The sequence below is a fragment of the Bison bison genome, unplaced genomic scaffold (assembly GCF_000754665.1).
Source record: "Bison bison bison isolate TAMUID 2011002044 unplaced genomic scaffold, Bison_UMD1.0 scf7180017863946, whole genome shotgun sequence".
Lineage (NCBI taxonomy): Eukaryota > Metazoa > Chordata > Mammalia > Artiodactyla > Bovidae > Bison > Bison bison.
This window is the reverse complement of record NW_011494518.1, coordinates 1,161,702-1,171,584: the sequence shown is the minus strand read 5'-3', so window position 1 is coordinate 1,171,584 and position 9,883 is coordinate 1,161,702. Positions and strand designations below refer to the sequence as shown.

Sequence of the window (9,883 nt, the reverse complement as noted above, 5' to 3'; positions counted from 1 at the left end):
TTAGGACCCACCTTAACTTCACTCTTCTCAGGCAGCCCCAGCCTGTGACTGAACACACAGATTTGGCCACTTCTACCTAAGGCAGGTATGGGACAACTGATTGGTTCAAGACTGAGAAGGGGCACAATAGGACGGTCTGCTGTCATCCTGTTTGTTTAACCTACACACTGAGCACATCATGAGAAATGCCAGGCTGAATAAAGTTAGAAGCTGGAGTCAAGACAGAAGGGAGAAACATCAACAACCCCAGATATGCAGATGTTACCACCTAATGGCAGAAAGCGCAGAGGAACTAAAGGGCCTTTTGATGAGGAGGAGAGTGAAGGAGCCGACTTAAAACTATTAAAAAAAAAACTAAGATCATGGCATCCGGCCCCATTAGTGCATGGCAAATAGAGGGGGGGAAGGTGGAAGTAGTGTCAGATTTCCTCTTCTTGCACTCTAAAATCACTGTGGATGGTGACTGCAGCCGTGAAATAGAAGACATTTGCTTCTTGGCAGGAAAGTTATGACAAACCTAAACCGTCGAGGCTATGGTCTTCTCAGTGGTCACGTATGGTTGTGAGAGCTGGACTGTAAAGAAGGCAGAGCGCCAAAGAATTGATGCCTTCAAACTGTGGCTCTGGAGAAGACTCCTGAGAGTCCCTTGGACAGCAAGATCAAACCAGTCAATCTTTACGGAGATCAACCCTGAATATTCACTGGAAGGACTGATGCTGAAGCTGAAGCTTCAGTATTTTGGTCATCTGATGCTAACAGTTGACTCACTGGAAAAGTCTATGATGCTGGGAAAGATTGAAGGCAGGAAGAGAAGGAGGCATCAGAAGATGAGATGGCTAGAAGACATCACCAATGCAATGGACACGAACTTGGGCAAACTTTGGGAGATGGTGAGGAACAGGGAGGCCTGGAGAGCTGCAGTCCATGAGGTCACAATGAGTCAGGCAGGATTGGGCAACTGAATCCCAGCACCACCTAAAGCAGGACTCCTAAGGAGCAGTCTTTTCAGATAAGCACGATAGGCTGAGGTTGTCCCCGCCCCTGCCTGCTTCAGCCCTCTTTACAGGAGTCAAACTAGTATCACAGCCTGGAGGTTATCCCTCCCAACACGCTTCCTGCCCCTTTCGTTTTTCACAGACAGTTGCCCCTACAACGAAACTTTCATTTTCCTGTGAAAAACTGCAGTCCAGACAACCTAGTTTGCCCAGAAAACACTAGCAAGGAAAACATTTTTAAAGGGAGAGGAATCTCTGGAATCAAAGATATAAAGACACAGCAACCAACTGCAACATGGATCTTATTTAAATGTTGATTTAGATTTAGAAAAGGGAAAGAGAAACAATAGAAGACAATGAACACTACCTGTATATTTAAGGACACAGGATTATTTTATATTGGAATAGTGACTATACTGTGTATTATATTGTGTTCTATGCTTTTTTAATCCTAATCTTCTAGAGATACATGTAAGATATCTATAGAAGCAATTCTATGATATCTAGGAATTGCTCCCAACTATTCCAAACAAAGGAGGGAAGTGGTTAGGGCATGAATGGAACAAGACTGACCTTGAAAACCATTCAAAGTCAAGAACATGTCACATTGAGCCTCGTCCTCACTGGATTGAACATGAAGGCTTATTATATTATTCTTTCTACATCTGGCTATGTTTGATGTTTCCTATAATAAAAATATTGGGCTTTAAAAACTTTCATTTGGTCATTTACTCAGGAATTATAAGTGAAAGCAATGGAATATGCTCTCTACGGTGGAACTGTCATGAAGGCCTGAAAAAACCAGATACTCTTGTCGTAGTAAGGCTTGTTATTTTGGTTTGAACCATGATGCTACCCACTTACTCTGACATAACATAGACTCTTGAAGGTGTTAGGAAGAACTCTTTCCTACTGAACTGAGGGAGCAGCATAACCTCCTGGGTACAGTGTGGACTCTGGAGTCAGGCTGCCTGGCCTGGCATCCCAGCAACTCCATCACCAGCATGTCCTTGGGCAAGAAAGGTCATCTCTGGGTCCCAGAAATAAAAATCCTATCTGAACTACGCAGTCTTGTTGGGAAGATTAAACAAGACAATATACTTCATACAGGACTAAACGTTCACTATTTTCAGCAGTAAAGAGTCCTCCTGCAATGCAGGAGATGTGGGTTTGAACCCTTGGTCGGGAAGATCCCCTGGAGGAGGAAACGGCTACCCATTCCAGTATTCTTGCCTGGAGAAACCCATGGACAGAGAAGCCTGGCAAGCTACAGTCCATAGGTCAGAAAGAGCCAGACACGACCGAGCATGCACGCATTTTCAATCAAACACTGGACATGGATCCAGAGCAACAGCGGTAGTTTCCAGAACACTGTTCCTGATGAAAATCTTGGAATGTATATACAGGAACTCCCTAATGTCAGCTGGTACATTATTTAAGACTTACCTGTAGGCTTAGCGTAAGTCCATAGCACTATGTCAGCTGTTTTTAATATACCCATACCTGTCCACCTGTTTGCCTGCCTCCCTGTCTCTGGATTCTGTTACCCATTACCCTGAGGGTCTTCAACTTCTGGTTTACAGGCTAAAAGTCAGCAGAAGGTTTAATTTCCCTCAAACGTCACTTCCCTCCCTCCTTTCCCTCTTATCTCAATACATACTGACTTTGGAAAACATAAGGGCATATAAACAGCCATGGCTACCAAGAGTGCCTTCCCTTTGCTCACTACATACATGACCAGAACTCACTTGCCCAGCACACACTACCCCACCACGGGCACAGTACTTTCAAAATTCAGCAGGAATACAGTCACATGGAAAGCATTGGCGAGGACTATGTTGAGGACTTTGATGATGCTTATAGACTTGTCAATATTTGAAATGTACTCAAATAACCTAGTCAAGTAATGAACCAGGCAGGATTAGGGATAAGACTCAAAATGAGTATTTTAGTATTTAGATCACAGTGAATTACGTCTTCTACATCCCTGGCCCTTTGAACAAAGATGGTTCACCTTCCCAAATTACAGAGACCACAGAAATGCCCAGTCTAGGCAATAGCATCTTCCTGTGTACCCAAGCTACCCATCGATCCCGATTATTTACTGCCATGGCTCTTTGATTCTTTAGCTCCATCAGGTTCATGCTCCTGCAATTCACTGTAGGTCCTCCCACTCCAGCAGATCCCACATGAATCAGCCTCTCTGGTTTACCAACCTTGATCCAGTCCATCCCCATATTGAGTTTGTACATCCCTTGCCTTCAATGCAAGTACCACTTCTAGGAGCATATTTCTGTGTCAGTGGTGACCCTACATACCCCCTCACGGAGGAGGAGTGAGAGGAAGGGGACACAAAAGTAGAGAAGTTTCTTTTAAGTGCTTGTCTTCATATGGTGCCACATGGCTGTGGTGTATTTAGGAACACCACCAGGATGCAGACTTTCATGGGGTCAGTGTACACAGGCGAGGACAGCTGTTTCAAACCCACAATCATTATAGTAAGAAACCAATCAATTTAAGTAAGTCATGACATGAGCAATAAAACAATGGTTTTTTACAGACAAAACGTTATCAGCCAATTAATTCATAATAACAAATAAAAGCATGTTTTGGGGGTCACAAAATATGTTAAAAGGTTCTGCCACTTGGGAATCTCTGGACTCAGAGATCTATCTTTAAACCAGCAGCTCAGATTGGATGGTAATTCAGTCCTATGTTGAGATTAACTATTGGAAAACTATACCTTACTATAGAAATAAAGATGAAAACCCATGCCTGGGAATCAAAGTAATAAACGTTTTCAACTCTTCGTATGTCTGTGTATTAGAGCTGTGTTTTAAAATCTGATCACCACTAGCTGCATGTGGCTATTAAATTTATTAAAATTAAATAAAATTTAAAATTCAGTTCCTCACAGTAGCCATGTTTTGAGTGCTCAGCAGTCACAGGGGGCTGGTGGTGAGCATATTGGACAGTGTAGATACAGAGCATTCGATCGGCACAGAAATTTTAACAGAACAGCCATACTTAGAGATTCATTCTATATTTTGTTTTTCTGTGTGGACTAATGTACATTAAGAAAAAGCTAAGTATTTTTACAACATGTGCTTTATACAGTATTTACACAATAGGTTAACAGGACTGTCAAAGTATTTAAAAACTTTATAAACATCATATGCAATTCCTTGCTAAGCTTGATTTTTCACACCCATCTTTTAAAAAGTCCTTCAATTTTGACATCTTAGGAACACACTAATTTTTTTAAAGAAGACTTTTTTTTCTTCTTCATATGTAGACTGATGAATCAAAGCACTGTGTTTTACTAATTAGTCCTTTAATAATTTACGTGAGTAATGGGTCATTTTGGGGTTTAACCCCTACTTCCATTATTCCTGACCAACGGTTCACCAACAGATGTCTCACTTTGGATGTACACAACAGAGCCCAGGATCCGTTTCACATACATCTGTTCCCAAACGGCTTAGGCAGATTAATACTTAGAATGGACCCAGCTCTGCTAAGTCCCAGTAATCACTAACTCTTGTTGTTTTAAAATTGATTGGGTTTTTCTCATTTTCACATTTTTCCACATTACCTGTCATCTTGAAAAGTTCCTAACAAACGTTTACGTAAACTTAAAGCATGAGAAAATCATTAGCTCCCTCAAAAAAAGAAACACTTCCAAGATCTTATTATGAAGCCCACCCTTTTCAGATTTTCTGGTTATTTCTCTAATTCAGCTGAGCTCAAGGGCATGGAAGGAATAACCCTTTGAAAAACACAACATGAAATGGTGTAATGTGAGGTAGGAAGTCTAAGAATAACAAGAGAATTGTAAACCATAATTAAGATTTGAAGCCTTCATTGTCTTTTTTAAAATATTTAAAACATAATATTTTCATGATAATCAAGCATATTGTAAGATCCTTGCCCAGGAATTTAGTAAGAGGGTACAGGAAATGAAGTTGAAGAAAGGCTAAGCTAGTCCTTTTGTCCATCATGAAAAATCTGCTTAAGACTAGCCTTGACCCATGATTTTCTATCAGAAAATGGTTTCTTTCTTTCCAAAGACAGAATCTGTGCTGAGGTAACAGTCCACCTCTCCTTATCTGGCCTTGAAGCCAGGGAAGGGGAGCAAGAAACTTGGCCCATATTTTCCACATAGTTATTTCAATTAGAAATTCATTAGGGCTATGAAGCTTTGTTGTAAAATACAACTTCCACACATGCCAGGAAGTTGATCATTGAAACCTTATTCAGATTTATTACAATGTCCTAACATCAAAAGCCTATAAAAACGGATATTTTCTATAAAATGCAGCTTCAGAGTTGACGATTCTTAGAGATCATATAATGCAAATGATTCATTTTGCAGATGGATAAACTGTCATTTAAAGGGGTTAAATAACTTGCCTTGAATCAGTTACACCCTTAGGTGCAGACAGGACCTCAGGTCTCTTGGTGCCCACTCCTGAAACCTTTCCTTCACCAGATGGGAAACTGCAGACAGCTGGAGTAGAGAGCCTGTAGAATATCCTGTCGTGTTTTCCATACTTCAAAGTGCTATTCGTTAGTAATGATAAAGGTGCCCAATGTGAGACAGCAGAGAAAGACTTGTGGGCATTTGGCATTCTGGTCATAGAGATCCCTAAATTGATCATTCTGAAGTGTATTTCATATCAGCTTCATATATATGTACTTCATACATATGTATATATATGTGTGTGTATATGTGTATGTATATATATATATATATATATAAAAGAGCTTTATATAGTCTAATCCTGCCAATTGTTAACTCTCCCTAGGAGTCGATTTTCCTTTATGAGAAAACCTCATAACCAAATCTACAGTTCAGTAAGCAGATCCTGCATTGAGGATGCACAAAAATGCGTGTACTTTTCTGCTTCCTTCTAACATTTCAAATAGGAGTTTACCACTTGTTAAGTACATATTGCTAGAAGTTTGTCCCTGATTGAGATCTAGAATCATGCCCACAGGCCATCAGCAATCATTTTGAAAATGTTGAACTCTGAAAACATCTGGTCCAGTCACAAGATAAGCTAAGGACTAAGTGACAAAGCACACACATTGGTTCGCGGCATTTGCCCACATTCCCTTTCTGAGCTCTCAATTTTTGACACCTTACGCCTGGTCCCAGGCACCATGCTGGGGGCTAACACTGCAGCCTGCTCCGCCTATAGGGTCTTGTGACCCAAACATGCCTGACCTTTCTCATTTGACCTGAAAATCCTCACCTGACCCCTCTTCCATTTCTTCAGGATTTCACACTACCCTAGGGCACAGACAGCTAACTTGGTAATTAACATGAATAAATGCATGATTCCATAAATAAAATGACCATAATTAGAGATTCCGATAAAAAGATCATTGAGGCACCACTGCAAGCAATAATGAAGTTTTCTGAGCAGATGCTGCCCTTTTGTGTATACAGTTTGTATTACAGATGTGACAGCCTGGTCAATCCATGCCCTAGTCATAGATTGCTTTCTTTTCCATCCTACAGCTGAGCATCTGACCACAATGCTCACAGTGGAGAAGTGGGCCCACATTAGCTGAAGAATGTTTTTGTAAAAAGAGTTCTAATGCTTTAACAAAAGGGCTAGGGGATATTGCTACAGGTGATGAAAAGTTATTAAGTAGCAATGTAGTAATCAGATTACAAAGCAATGGGCAAAGCTGAAGTTCATGAGACTAGTTAACAAATTCATTCATGGAACAAATGTTCATATGTCAGGCACTCTTCAAAGTGCTGAATGTAAACAAAACAGATTTTCTGATCATCCTCCCTCTTTTCCAGGTAGATCCCATCTCTAGGGGCTACACCATCAGCTCCCCAGGTCCTCAGGGATTCCAGTTTGGTCTGAATTATACAACCAGTTTTCCTGGTTCTGAACTTTGCAAATGGCAAAGAACGGCATATCTCAGCCTCCATAATCTCCAATTCCTATAATGCGTGTGTTAGTCAATCAATCATGTTCAATTCTTTGCAACCCCATGGACTATAGCCCACCAGGCTCCTCTATCCATGGAATTCTCCAGGCAAGAATACTGGAGTGGGTAGCCATTCCCTTCTCCAGGGGATCTTCCTGGCCCAGGGATTGAACCCTGGTCTCCTATATTGCAGGTGGATTCTTTACTGTCTGAACCACCAGGGAAGCCATAATCAATTTCATATTTTCCCATAATAAATCTCAAATAATATAAATATACACACACATGGTATTGTCTGTGTGTGTATATAAACACATACACACATATATATATTTTCACAGTTCTCATTCTCTGAAGAATCCTACTACATGTCATTATAAATAAGGCAAAACCCAGAGAATGCAGAACTCTAAGAGTGAACCTTAATGTAAACTATGGGCTCTGGATGATAATGATGTCAATGTAGGGTCATCAGATTTAGCAAAGATACAACCTTGGTGGGAAAAGGTACGACCTTGGTGGGAAATACTTATAATCAGGGAGGCTATGCATTGTGGGGAGCAGAGGATATATACACCTTCTGCTTAATTTTGCCCTGAACCTAAAACTGCTCTAAAAATAAAGTCTATTAAAAAAAAAAAAAAAAAACCACTAAGGCACTACGAGTTTTAAAAACTGAATGGTTTTGCAAACATCTCCTATAATAATAATGCCCAGCAGCAATCCAACCCAACCCCCACCCTTTCCTGGAACAGCCAGGCACTGGCCAGCAAGGGACATAATCTGCCCCCAATGTCCTCCCACACCACCTCCTTCCAGACATGGCTGTAGTTTTCCTCCATTTCCTCAACCAATTTCACTTGTCTTCCATCACACTCAACTAGGCTAATTCCACGACAGAGAATATTTCTCACATTTAAACATATCTCTTATTTTACTTTTTCCACTCTTATTTTATTAAGTAAAACAATGGTTTAATAACTAAGCTTTTGGACCTCCAATATTCAGGGGCCCCAAGTGATATTTGCAAACTAGGTGTTAGTTACAAAGAAAAGATGGTGCAGCTAAATGAAGGCAAAGAAAACCAACATGTTTTAGGTCAAAATCAAAGATCAACACTTGCTACCTTTAGAGTTATAACTGTCCGGATGGCTTTTAAACAGCCAGGAATACTAATTCAGCCTACTTTTCCTCCACCAGCTCTCCGTATATAAAAGAGCATTTTACTGCTTCATACATACCACTATTGCAACACAGATTTGAATACCTCATTTTGCAATGTCTCACTTTATTCCTATAGTATTTCAGCTTCATTGTAGATTTAAAAGACCCATGTAGGCCAATTTAAGCTCTAATGGTAAACTTCTATGTCCCCCAAATTCGAACAGACTTAAACAGAATTCTATGCCCATATCCCTAGTTTTTAACTCAAAGATGTAGAAAATACCCCACCTTGCTTTTTCAACACACCTGAAAACATTTTAAATTAAAGTCAAAGGCAGTTTCAGTTAAGTAAGATGATGGCATCTGGTCCCATTACTTCACGGCAAATAGATGGGGAAACAGTGGCAGACTTTCTTTTTGGGGGCTCCAAAATCATTGCAGATGGTGACTGCAGCCATGAAATTAAAAGACACTTGCTCCTTGGAAGAAAAATTATGACCAACCTAGACAGCATATTAAAAAGCAGAGATATTACTTTGCCAACAAAGGTCCAACTACTCAAAGCTATGGTTTTTCCAGTAGTCATATATGAATGTGAGAGTTGGACTATAAAGAAAGCTGAGCACCAAAGAACTGATGCTTTTGAACTGTGGTGTTGGAGAAGACTCTTGAGAGTCCCTTTGACTGCAAGGAGATCCAGCCAGTCCATCCTAAAGGAGATCAGTCCTGAATGTTCATTGGAAGGACTAAGGCTGAAGTTGAAACTCCAATCCTTTGGCCACCTGATGCAAAGAACTGACTCACTGGAAATGACCCTGAGGCTGGGAAAGATTGAAGACAGGAGAAGGGGATGACAGAGGATGAGATGGTTGGATGGCCTCACTGACTCAATGGACATGAGTTTGAGTAAACTCTGGGAGTTGGCAATGGACAGGGAGGCCAGTCTGCTGCAGTCCATGGGGTCGCAAGGAGTCGGACACGACTGAGTGACTGAACTGAACTGAGGCGAGCACCTCAAGTGCAGCAGAAACTGCCTATCAGAATGAGCTCTGAGTCCCTGACTGGTCCGTTTTGCTAGGTTTTTGTACGAGAAACTGTAAAATAGTGATGTTTCTCTAGTCTTTAAGGTAAAAAGCACATTGTGTCTTGTTTTCCAACAAGGGGAAGGCATATTTTTTTTAATTTCCGAAGTTATCATTTAGAAGAAATGTTTACTACATCCCAAGGCTTCCCCTACATCATCTCCAGACTAAGTCTTGAAACACTTCTATTGTACAGAATGATAACACTCTCTAAATAGTTTAGGTCAAAAGGCAAGTACTCCTAAACAACACGATGATTCTAAAGCCCATATTAAACAACAAAAGCTTCTAGAACTTGGACTTGATTCGAGACAATGGCAAGGAATGTGAGGGATGGAAAAGTCCAGAGGGACCAAAAGCTCAAGTAAAATTTTCAGAAGTCAGCAAAACGAAAGTTGGATTCGGAACCCACGTGTAGGTATACTTTAAAACGCTTATACTTGCAGCGTCGCCGTAAGCAGTTGAGCAAAACTCGGACATGGAGGGGAGACGTGGGTTACCTTCCCGCATTTGGAAAACAGCACTCCAGTATTCTTGCCTGGAGAATCCCAGAGACGGTGGAGCCTGGTGGGCTGCTGTCTATGGGGTCGCACGGAGTGAGACACGACTGAAGCGATTTAGCAGCAGCAGCAGCAGCAGCCCTTTGGGGGGCTCGGGGGAGGGGGGCGGAGTGTGACGTGGGTCCCG

The 9,883-nt window shown here is 41.2% G+C and overlaps 1 protein-coding gene across 1 annotated transcript in view; it reads right to left on the bottom strand.

The window, feature by feature from the left end:
• CERKL (ceramide kinase-like) overlaps window positions 1-9,883 on the bottom strand; it is a 154,328-nt gene that overhangs the window by 125,752 nt on the left and 18,693 nt on the right. The gene's annotated exons all lie outside the window — the stretch shown is intronic.